Source organism: Taeniopygia guttata, chromosome 4 (assembly GCF_048771995.1).
Source record: "Taeniopygia guttata chromosome 4, bTaeGut7.mat, whole genome shotgun sequence".
Lineage (NCBI taxonomy): Eukaryota > Metazoa > Chordata > Aves > Passeriformes > Estrildidae > Taeniopygia > Taeniopygia guttata.
This window is the reverse complement of record NC_133028.1, coordinates 55852610-55864942: the sequence shown is the minus strand read 5'-3', so window position 1 is coordinate 55864942 and position 12333 is coordinate 55852610.

Genomic DNA, 12333 nt, shown 5'->3' with positions numbered 1-12333 from the left:
TCACTCCCAAACACAAGGCGCTGTCTGTGTCCTTGCTTCCCGAGCAACTCAGCGCAGCCCTTCTTCTCTGCATCTCGGAAGCTCAAGGCACGAACAAGAATTCTCCAGATTCGTCTTCATCAGGACCAAGTCAAAACGCAGGAAAGTCGTCCTGGAACACCTGCCAGAAGCATCCCAGAGGTGAACTGAAAGGACTGGCAGCTGCAGCCACCGTCCTCTAGCAGTGCCAAGGGTGTGCACACAACCCGGTTTCGTTCTTCTCCTCTCAGAAGCCAACCGCTCTCCCCGGCTGCCGGAGGCGAAGAAGCGGATACTAGGTGCACCGCTGACGTGAACCGCACTTGTAGGCTGCAAAGCGCGGCTTCGGCAGAAAGAAGCCGGCAACCGGCGCTTCCCTGCTGACAGCTGCGGAGAGCCGGAGTCTTCGTCTCTAGCGGACTGCATCATGGCGAAAAGCTTTTCCAGCGTGTCTCGCGGGGAGAAAGCTTGCCAGCACAATGCACGCATCCCCCCCTTGCCCAGAAACATGGATCTGCTGAACACTCCAAAAACACTACTCTTTCCTAGGCAAGCTTCAAACTGCTGTCAGGCGTCCGTGCTCTCTGTTTTCTGCTTCCCTGCTCGTTGTAGAAGAGTGCACAGCTCACCCTGACATTCAGTGCACAGCGAAGTCAATTGCAAAAAACCAGCAGCTGGTCCCTCCCAAACACAAGGCGCTGTCTAGGTTCTTGCTTCCCGAGTAACTCAGCGCAGCCCCTCTTTTCTGCAGCTGCCATCGAGTTCTCTGCATCTCGGAAACTCAGGGCACGAACAAGAATTCTCCAGGACGTCTGCATCAGGAGCAAGTCAAAACCCAGGAAAGTCGTCCTGGAACATCTGCCAGAAGCATCCCAGAGGTGAACTGAAAGGGCAGGCAGCTGCAGCCACCGTCGTCTAGCAGCGCCAAGGCTGCACACACAAGCCGATTTCGTTCTTCGACTCTCAGAAGACAACCGCTCTCGCCGGCTCCCTGGGGCGAAGAAGCGGCTACTACCGTGCACCGCTGACGTGAACCGCACATGTAGGCTGCAAAGCGCTGCTTCGGCAGAAAGACGCCGGCAACCGCCGCTTCCCTGCGGACAGCTGCGGAGAGCACTAGTCTTCGTCTCTAGTGGATTTCATCATCGCCAAAAGCTTTTCGGGCGTGTCTCGCCGGGAGAAAGCTTGCCAGCACAGTGCACGTATCCCGCTCCTTTCAGAAACATGCATTTGCTGAACACTCCTAAAACACTGCTCTTTCCTAGGCAAGCTTCAAACTGCTGTCAGACGTCTGTGCTCTCTGTTTTCCGCTGCCCAGCTCGTTGCACTAGAGTGCACAGCTCACCCTGGCATTCAGTGCACGGTGAAGGCAATTGCAAAAAACCAGCAGCTGCTCACTCCCAAACACAAGGCGCTGTCTGTGTTGTTGCTTCCCGAGTAACTCAGCGCAGCCCCTCTTTTCTGCAGCTGCCATCGAGTTCTCTGCATCTCGGAAGCTCAGGGCACGAACAAGAATTCTCCAGGACGTCTGCATCAGGAGCAAGTCAAAACACAGGAAAGTCGTCCTGGAACACCTGCCAGAAACATGCCAGCGGTGAACTGAAAGGGCAGGCAGCTGCAGCCACCGTCCTCTAGCAGTGCCAAGGCTGCGCACACAAGCCGCCTTCGTTCTTCGCCTGTCAGAAGACAACCCCTCTCGCCGGCTGCCGGAGGCGAAGAAGCGGCTACTAGGTGCACCGCTGACGTGAACCGCACTTGGAGGCTGCAAAGCGCGGCTTCGGCAGAAACAAGCCGTCAACCGGCGCTTCCCTGCGGACAGCTGCGGAGAGCCGGAGTCTGCGTCTCTAGCGGACTGCATCATGGCGAAAAGCTTTTGCAGCGTGTCTCGCAAGGAGAAAGCTTGCCAGCACAATGCTAGCATCCCCCCCTTGCCCAGAAACATGGATCTGCTGAACACTCCAAAACCACTACTCTTTCCTAGGCAAGCTTCAAACGGCTGTCAGACGTCCGTGCTCTCTTTTTTCTGCTGCCCTGCTCGTTGTAGAAGAGTGCACAGCTCACCCTGGCATTCGGTGCACAGCGAAGTCAACTGCTAAAAACCAGCAGCTGGTCCCTCCCAAACATAAGGCGCTGTCTATGTCCTTGCTCCCCGAGCAATTCAGCACAGCCCTTCTTTTCTGCAGCTGCCATCGAGTTCTCGGCAACTCGGAAGGTCAGGGTACGAACAAGAATTCTCCAGATTCGTCTGCATCAGGACCAAGTCAAAACGCAGGAAAGTCGTCCTGGAACACCTGCCAGAAGCATCCCAGAGGTGAACTGAAAGGACTGGCAGCTGCAGCCACCGTCCTCTAGCAGTGCCAAGGGTGTGCACACAAGCCGGTTTCGTTCTTCGCCTCTCAGAAGCCAACCGCTCTCCCCGGCTGCCGGAGGCGAAGAAGCGGATACTAGGTGCACCGCTGACGTGAACCGCACTTGTAGGCTGCAAAGCGCGGCTTCGGCAGAAAGAAGCCGGCAACCGGCGCTTCCCTGCTGACAGCTGCGGAGAGCCGGAGTCTTCGTCTCTAGCGGACTGCATCATGGCGAAAAGCTTTTCCAGCGTGTCTCGCAAGGAGAAAGCTTGCCAGCACAATGCACGCATCCCCCCCTTGCCCAGAAACATGGATCTGCTGAACACTCCAAAAACACTACTCTTTCCTAGGCAAGCTTCAAACTGCTGTCAGACATCTGTGCTCTCTGTTTTCTGCTTCCCTGCTCGTTGTAGAAGAGTGCACAGCTCACCCTGACATTCGGTGCACAGCGAAGTCAATTGCAAAAAACCAGCAGCTGGTCCCTCCCAAACACAAGGCGCTGTCTAGGTTCTTGCTTCCCGAGTAACTCAGCGCAGCCCCTCTTTTCTGCAGCTGCCATCGAGTTCTCTGCATCTCGGAAGTTCAAGGCACGAACAAGAATTCTCCAGATTCGTCTTCATCAGGACCAAGTCAAAACGCAGGAAAGTCGTCCTGGAACACCTGCCAGAAGCATCCCAGAGGTGAACTGAAAGGACTGGCAGCTGCAGCCACCGTCCTCTAGCAGTGACAAGGCTGCGCACACAAGCCGGTTTCGTTCTTCGCCTGTCAGAAGACAACCGCTCTCGCCGGCTCCCTGGGGCGAAGAAGCGGCTACTACCGTGCACCGCTGACGTGAACCGCACTTGTAGACTGCAAAGCGCGGCTTCGGCAGAAAGACGCCGGCAACCGCCGCTTCCCTGCGGACAGCTGCGGAGAGTACTAGTCTGCGTCTCTAGTGGATTTCATCATCGCCAAAAGCTTCTGGAGCGTGTCTCGCCCGGAGAAATCTTGCCAGCACAGTGCACGTATCCCGCTCTTTTCAGAAACATGCATTTGCTGAACACTCCAAAAAACACTGCTCTTTCCTAGGCAAGCTTCAAACTGCTGTCAGACGTCTGTGCTCTCTGTTTTCCGCTGCCCAGCTCGTTGCACTAGAGTGCACAGCTCACCCTGGCATTCAGTGCACGGTTAAGGCAATTGCAAAACACCAGCAGCTGCTCACTCCCAAACACAAGGCGCTGTCTGTGTTCTTGCTTCCCGAGTAACTCAGCGCAGCCCCTCTTTTCTGCAGCTGCCATCGAGTTCTCTGCATCTCGGAAGCTCAGGGCACGAACAAGAATTCTCCAGGACGTCTGCATCAGGAGCAAGTCAAAACCCAGGAAAGTCGTCCTGGAACACCTGCCAGAAACAGGCCAGCGGTGAACTGAAAGGGCAGGCAGCTGCAGCCACCGTCCTCTAGCAGTGCCAAGGCTGCGCACACAAGCCGCCTTCGTTCTTCGTTTGTCAGAAGACAACCGCTCTCGCCGGCTGCCGGAGGCGAAGAAGCGGCTACTAGGTGCACCGCTGACGTGAACCGCACTTGTAGGCTGCAAAGCGCGGCTTCGGCAGAAAGACGCCGGCAACCGGAGCTTCCCTGCTGACAGCTGCGGAGAGCCGAAGTCTGCGGCTCTTGCGGACTGCATCATGGAGAAAGGCTTTTCCAGCGTGTCTCGCAGGGAGAAAGCTTGCCAGCACAGTGCACGCATCCCCCCCTTGCCCAGAAACGTGGATCTGCTGAACACTCCAAAAACACTACTCTTTCCTAGGCAAGCTTCAAACTGCTGTCAGACGTCCGTGCTCTCTGTTTTCCGCTGCCCAGCTCGTTGCCCTAGAGTGCACAGCTCACCCTGGCATTCAGTGCACGGTGAAGGCAATTGCAAAAAACCAGCAGTTGCTCACTCCCAAACACAAGGCGCTGTCTATGTCCTTGCTTCCCGAGCAACACAGTGCAGCCCTTCTTCTCTGCATCTCGGAAGCTCATGGCACGAACAAGAATTCTCCAGATTCGTCTGCATCAGGACCAAGTCAAAACGCAGGAAAGTAGTCCTGGAGCACCTGCCAGAAGCATCCCAGAGGTGAACTGGAAGGACTGGCAGCTGCAGCCACCGTCCTCTAGCAGTGCCAAGGCTGTGCACACAAGCCGGTTTCGTTCTTCGCCTCTCAGAAGCCAACCGCTCTCCCCGGCTGCCGGAGGCGAAGAAGCGGATACTAGGTGCACCGCTGACGTGAACCGCACTTGTAGGCTGCAAAGCGCGGCTTCGGCAGAAAGAAGCCGGACACCGCCGCTTCCCTGCTGACAGCTGCGGAGAGCCGGAATCTTCGTCTCTAGCGGACTGCATCTTGGCGAAAAGCTTTTCCAGCGTGTCTCGCAGGGAGAAAGCTTGCCAGCACAATGCACGCATCCCCCCCTTGCCCAGAAACATGGATCTGCTGAACACTCCAAAAACACTGCTCTTTCCTAGGCAAGCTTCAAACTGCTGTCAGACGTCCGTGCTCTCTGTTTTCCGCTGCCCAGCTCGTTGTAGAAGAGTGCACAGCTCACCCTGGCATTCGGTGCACAGCGAAGTCAACTGCTAAAAACCAGCAGCTGGTCCCTCCCAAACATAAGGCGCTGTCTATGTCCTTGCTCCCCGAGCAATTCAGCACAGCCCTTCTTTTCTGCAGCTGCCATCGAGTTCTCGGCAACTCGGAAGGTCAGGGTACGAACAAGAATTCTCCAGATTCGTCTGCATCAGGACCAAGTCAAAACGCAGGAAAGTCGTCCTGGAACACCTGCCAGAAGCATCCCAGAGGTGAACTGAAAGGACTGGCAGCTGCAGCCACCGTCCTCTAGCAGTGCCAAGGGTGTGCACACAAGCCGGTTTCGTTCTTCGCCTCTCAGAAGCCAACCGCTCTCCCCGGCTGCCGGAGGCGAAGAAGCGGATACTAGGTGCACCGCTGACGTGAACCGCACTTGTAGGCTGCAAAGCGCGGCTTCGGCAGAAAGAAGCCGGCAACCGGCGCTTCCCTGCTGACAGCTGCGGAGAGCCGGAGTCTTCGTCTCTAGCGGACTGCATCATGGCGAAAAGCTTTTCCAGCGTGTCTCGCAAGGAGAAAGCTTGCCAGCACAATGCACGCATCCCCCCCTTGCCCAGAAACATGGATCTGCTGAACACTCCAAAAACACTACTCTTTCCTAGGCAAGCTTCAAACTGCTGTCAGACATCTGTGCTCTCTGTTTTCTGCTTCCCTGCTCGTTGTAGAAGAGTGCACAGCTCACCCTGACATTCGGTGCACAGCGAAGTCAATTGCAAAAAACCAGCAGCTGGTCCCTCCCAAACACAAGGCGCTGTCTAGGTTCTTGCTTCCCGAGTAACTCAGCGCAGCCCCTCTTTTCTGCAGCTGCCATCGAGTTCTCTGCATCTCGGAAGTTCAAGGCACGAACAAGAATTCTCCAGATTCGTCTTCATCAGGACCAAGTCAAAACGCAGGAAAGTCGTCCTGGAACACCTGCCAGAAGCATCCCAGAGGTGAACTGAAAGGACTGGCAGCTGCAGCCACCGTCCTCTAGCAGTGACAAGGCTGCGCACACAAGCCGGTTTCGTTCTTCGCCTGTCAGAAGACAACCGCTCTCGCCGGCTCCCTGGGGCGAAGAAGCGGCTACTACCGTGCACCGCTGACGTGAACCGCACTTGTAGACTGCAAAGCGCGGCTTCGGCAGAAAGACGCCGGCAACCGCCGCTTCCCTGCGGACAGCTGCGGAGAGTACTAGTCTGCGTCTCTAGTGGATTTCATCATCGCCAAAAGCTTCTGGAGCGTGTCTCGCCCGGAGAAATCTTGCCAGCACAGTGCACGTATCCCGCTCTTTTCAGAAACATGCATTTGCTGAACACTCCAAAAAACACTGCTCTTTCCTAGGCAAGCTTCAAACTGCTGTCAGACGTCTGTGCTCTCTGTTTTCCGCTGCCCAGCTCGTTGCACTAGAGTGCACAGCTCACCCTGGCATTCAGTGCACGGTTAAGGCAATTGCAAAACACCAGCAGCTGCTCACTCCCAAACACAAGGCGCTGTCTGTGTTCTTGCTTCCCGAGTAACTCAGCGCAGCCCCTCTTTTCTGCAGCTGCCATCGAGTTCTCTGCATCTCGGAAGCTCAGGGCACGAACAAGAATTCTCCAGGACGTCTGCATCAGGAGCAAGTCAAAACCCAGGAAAGTCGTCCTGGAACACCTGCCAGAAACAGGCCAGCGGTGAACTGAAAGGGCAGGCAGCTGCAGCCACCGTCCTCTAGCAGTGCCAAGGCTGCGCACACAAGCCGCCTTCGTTCTTCGTTTGTCAGAAGACAACCGCTCTCGCCGGCTGCCGGAGGCGAAGAAGCGGCTACTAGGTGCACCGCTGACGTGAACCGCACTTGTAGGCTGCAAAGCGCGGCTTCGGCAGAAAGACGCCGGCAACCGGAGCTTCCCTGCTGACAGCTGCGGAGAGCCGAAGTCTGCGGCTCTTGCGGACTGCATCATGGAGAAAGGCTTTTCCAGCGTGTCTCGCAGGGAGAAAGCTTGCCAGCACAGTGCACGCATCCCCCCCTTGCCCAGAAACGTGGATCTGCTGAACACTCCAAAAACACTACTCTTTCCTAGGCAAGCTTCAAACTGCTGTCAGACGTCCGTGCTCTCTGTTTTCCGCTGCCCAGCTCGTTGCCCTAGAGTGCACAGCTCACCCTGGCATTCAGTGCACGGTGAAGGCAATTGCAAAAAACCAGCAGTTGCTCACTCCCAAACACAAGGCGCTGTCTATGTCCTTGCTTCCCGAGCAACACAGTGCAGCCCTTCTTCTCTGCATCTCGGAAGCTCATGGCACGAACAAGAATTCTCCAGATTCGTCTGCATCAGGACCAAGTCAAAACGCAGGAAAGTAGTCCTGGAGCACCTGCCAGAAGCATCCCAGAGGTGAACTGGAAGGACTGGCAGCTGCAGCCACCGTCCTCTAGCAGTGCCAAGGCTGTGCACACAAGCCGGTTTCGTTCTTCGCCTCTCAGAAGCCAACCGCTCTCCCCGGCTGCCGGAGGCGAAGAAGCGGATACTAGGTGCACCGCTGACGTGAACCGCACTTGTAGGCTGCAAAGCGCGGCTTCGGCAGAAAGAAGCCGGACACCGCCGCTTCCCTGCTGACAGCTGCGGAGAGCCGGAATCTTCGTCTCTAGCGGACTGCATCTTGGCGAAAAGCTTTTCCAGCGTGTCTCGCAGGGAGAAAGCTTGCCAGCACAATGCACGCATCCCCCCCTTGCCCAGAAACATGGATCTGCTGAACACTCCAAAAACACTGCTCTTTCCTAGGCAAGCTTCAAACTGCTGTCAGACGTCCGTGCTCTCTGTTTTCCGCTGCCCAGCTCGTTGTAGAAGAGTGCACAGCTCATCCTGACATTCAGTGCACAGCGAAGTCAATTGCAAAAAACCAGCAGCTGGTCCCTCCCAAACACAAGGCGCTGTCTAGGTTCTTGCTTCCCGAGTAACTCAGCGCAGCCCCTCTTTTCTGCAGCTGCCATCGAGTTCTCTGCATCTCGGAAGCTCAGGGCACGAACAAGAATTCTCTAGGACGTCTGCATCAGGAGCAAGTCGAAATACAGGAAAGTCGTCCTGGAACACCTGCCAGAAGGATGCCAGCGGTGAACTGAAAGGACTGGCAGCTGCAGCCACCGTCCTCTAGCAGTGCCAAGGCTGCGCACACAAGCCGCCTTTGTTCTTCGTTTGTCAGAAGACAACCGCTCTCGCCGGCTCCCTGGGGCGAAGAAGCGGCTACTACCGTGCACCGCTGACGTGAACCGCACTTGGAGGCTGCAAAGCGCGGCTTCGGCAGAAAGAAGCCGGCAACCAGTGCTTCCCTGCGGACAACTGCGGAGAGCCCTAGTCTGCGTCTCTAGTGGATTTCATCATCGCCAAAAGGTTTTCGAGCGTGTCTCGCAGGGAGAAAGCTTGCCAGCACAGTGCACGTATCCCGCTCTTTTCAGAAACATGCATTTGCTGAACACTCAAAAAAACACTGCTCTTTCCTAGGCAAGCTTCAAACTGCTGTCAGACGTCCGTGCTCTCTGTTTTCCGCTGCCCAGCTCGTTGCAGTAGAGTGCACAGCCCACCCTGGCATTCAGTGCACGGTTAAGGCAATTGCAAAAAACCAGCAGCTGCTCACTCCCAAACACAAGGCGCTGTCTGTGTCCTTGCTTTTGTGAGTAACTCAGCGCAGCCCCTCTTTTCTGCAGCTGCCATCGAGTTCTCTGCATCTCGGAAGCTCAGGGCACGAACAAGAATTCTCCAGGACGTCTGCCTCAGGAGCAAGTCAAAACCCAGGAAAGTCGTCCTGGAACACCTGCCAGAAGCATGCCAGCGGTGAAATGAAAGGGCAGGCAGCTGCAGCCACCGTCCTCTAGCAGTGCCAAGGCTGCGCACACAAGCCGCCTTCGTTCTTCGCCTGTCAGAAGACAACCCCTCTCGCCGGCTGCCGGAGGCGAAGAAGCGGCTACTAGGTGCACCGCTGACGTGAACCGCACTTGTAGATTGCAAAGCGCGGCTTCGGCAGAAAGAAGCCGGCAACCGGGGCTTCCCTGCTGACAGCTGCGGAGAGCCGGAGTCTGCGTCTCTAGCGGACTGCATCATGGCGAAAAGCTTTTCCAGCGTGTCTCGCAGGGAGAAAGCTTGCCAGCACAATGCACGCATCCCCCCCTTGCTCAGAAACGTGGATCTGCTGAACACTCCAAAAACACTACTCTTTCCTAGGCAAGCTTCAAACTGCTGTCAGACGTCCGTGCTCTCTGTTTTCCGCTGCCCAGCTCGTTGCCCTAGAGTGCACAGCTCACCCTGGCATTCAGTGCACGGTGAAGGCAATTGCAAAAAACCAGCAGCTGCTCACTCCCAAACACAAGGCGCTCTCTATGTCCTTGCTTCCCGAGCAACACAGTGCAGCCCTTCTTCTCTGCATCTCGGAAGCTCATGGCACGAACAAGAATTCTCCAGATTTGTCTGCATCAGGACCAAGTCAAAACGCAGGAAAGTAGTCCTGGAGCACCTGCCAGAAGCATGCCAGCGGTGAATTGAAAGGGCAGGCAGCTGCAGCCACCGTCCTCTAGCAGTGCCAAGGCTGCGCAAACAAGCCGCCTTCGTTCTTCGCCTCTCAGAAGCCAACCGCTCTCCCCGGCTGCCGGAGGCGAAGAAGCGGCTACTACGTGCACGTGAACCGCACTTGTAGGCTGCAAAGCGCGGCTTCGGCAGAAAGAAGCCGGCAACCGCCGCTTCCCTGCTGACAGCTGCGGAGAGCCGGAGTCTTCGTCTCTAGCGGACTGCATCTTGGCGAAAAGCTTTTCCAGCGTGTCTCGCAGGGAGAAAGCTTGCCAGCACAATGCACGCATCCCCCCCTTGCCCAGAAACATGGATCTGCTGAACACTCCAAAAACACTGCTCTTTCCTAGTCAAGCTTCAAACTGCTGTCAGACATCTGTGCTCTGTGTTTTCTGCTTCCCTGCTCGTTGTAGAAGAGTGCACAGCTCACCCTGACATTCAGTGCACAGCGAAGTCAATTGCAAAAAACCAGCAGCTGGTCCCTCCCAAACACAAGGCGCTGTCTAGGTTCTTGCTTCCCGACCAACTCAGCGCAGCCCCTCTTTTCTGCAGCTGCCATCGAGTTCTCTGCATCTCGGAAGCTCAGGGCACGAACAAGAATTCTCTAGGACGTCTGCATCAGGAGCAAGTCGAAATACAGGAAAGTCGTCCTGGAACACCTGCCAGAAGGATGCCAGCGGTGAACTGAAAGGACTGGCAGCTGCAGCCACCGTCCTCTAGCAGTGCCAAGGCTGCGCACACAAGCCGCCTTCGTTCTTCGCCTCTCAGAAGCCAACCGCTCTCCCCGGCTCCCTGGGGCGAAGAAGCGGCTACTACCGTGCACCGCTGACGTGAACCGCACTTGGAGGCTGCAAAGCGCGGCTTCGGCAGAAGAAGCCGGCAACCGGCGCTTCCCTGCGGACAACTGCGGAGAGCCCTAGTCTGCGTCTCTAGTGGATTTCATCATCGCCAAAAGGTTTTCGAGCGTGTCTCGCAGGGAGAAAGCTTGCCAGCACAGTGCAGGTATCCCGCTCTTTTCAGAAACATGCATTTGCTGAACACTCCAAAAAACACTGCTCTTTCCTAGGCAAGCTTCAAACTGCTGTCAGACGTCCGTGCTCTCTGTTTTCCGCTGCCCAGCTCGTTGCACTAGAGTGCACAGCCCACCCTGGCATTCAGTGCACGGTGAAGGCAATTGCAAAAAACCAGCAGCTGCTCACTCCCAAACACAAGGCGCTCTCTATGTCCTTGCTTCCCGAGCAACACAGTGCAGCCCTTCTTCTCTGCATCTCGGAAGCTCATGGCACGAACAAGAATTCTCCAGATTTGTCTGCATCAGGACCAAGTCAAAACGCAGGAAAGTAGTCCTGGAGCACCTGCCAGAAGCATGCCAGCGGTGAATTGAAAGGGCAGGCAGCTGCAGCCACCGTCCTCTAGCAGTGCCAAGGCTGCGCACACAAGCCGCCTTCGTTCTTCGCCTCTCAGAAGCCAACCGCTCTCCCCGGCTGCCGGAGGCGAAGAAGCGGCTACTACGTGCACGTGAACCGCACTTGTAGGCTGCAAAGCGCGGCTTCGGCAGAAAGAAGCCGGCAACCGCCGCTTCCCTGCTGACAGCTGCGGAGAGCCGTAGTCTGCGTCTCTAGCGGACTGCATCATGGCGAAAAGCTTTTCCAGCGTGTCTCGCAAGGAGAAAGCTTGCCAGCACAATGCTCGCATCCCCTCCTTGCTCAGAAACATGGATCTGCTGAACACTCCAAAACCACTACTCTTTCCTAGGCAAGCTTCAAACTGCAGTCAGACGTCCGTGCTCTCTGTTTTCTGCTGCCCTGCTCATGGTAGAAGAGTGCACAGCTCACCCTGACATTCAGTGCACAGCGAAGTCAATTGTAAAAACCAGCAGCTGGTCCCTCCCAAACACAAGGCGCTGTCTAGGTTCTTGCTTCCCGAGTAACTCAGCGCAGCCCCTTTTTTCTGCAGCTGCCATCGAGTTCTCTGCATCTCGGAAGCTCAGGGCACGAACAAGTATTCTCTAGGACGTTAGCATCAGGAGCAAGTCAAAATACAGGAAAGTCGTCCTGGAACACCTGCCAGAAGCATGCCAGCGGTGAACTGAAAGGACTGGCAGCTGCAGCCACCGTCCTCTAGCAGTGCCAAGGCTGCGCACACAAGCCGCCTTCGTTCTTCGTTTGTCAGAAGACAACCGCTCTCGCCGGCTCCCTGGGGCGAAGAAGCGGCTACTAGGTGCACCGCTGACGTGAACCGCACTTGGAGGCTGCAAAGCGCGGCTTCGGCAGAAAGAAGCCGGCAACCAGTGCTTCCCTGCGGACAACTGCGGAGAGCCCTAGTCTGCGTCTCTAGTGGATTTCATCATCGCCAAAAGGTTTTCGAGCGTGTCTCGCAGGGAGAAAGCTTGCCAGCACAGTGCACGTATCCCGCTCTTTTCAGAAACATGCATTTGCTGAACACTCCAAAAAACACTGCTCTTTCCTAGGCAAGCTTCAAACTGCTGTCAGACGTCCGTGCTCTCTGTTTTCCGCTGCCCAGCTCGTTGCAGTAGAGTGCACAGCCCACCCTGGCATTCAGTGCACGGTTAAGGCAATTGCAAAAAACCAGCAGCTGCTCACTCCCAAACACAAGGCGCTGTCTGTGTCCTTGCTTTTGTGAGTAACTCAGCGCAGCCCCTCTCTTCTGCAGCTGCCATCGAGTTCTCTGCATCTCGGAAGCTCAGGGCACGAACAAGAATTCTCCAGGACGTCTGCATCAGGAGCAAGTCAAAACCCAGGAAAGTCGTCCTGGAACACCTGCCAGAAGCACGCCAGCGGTGAAATGAAAGGGCAGGCAGCTGCAGCCACCGTCCTCTAGCAGTGCCAAGGCTGCGCACACAAGCC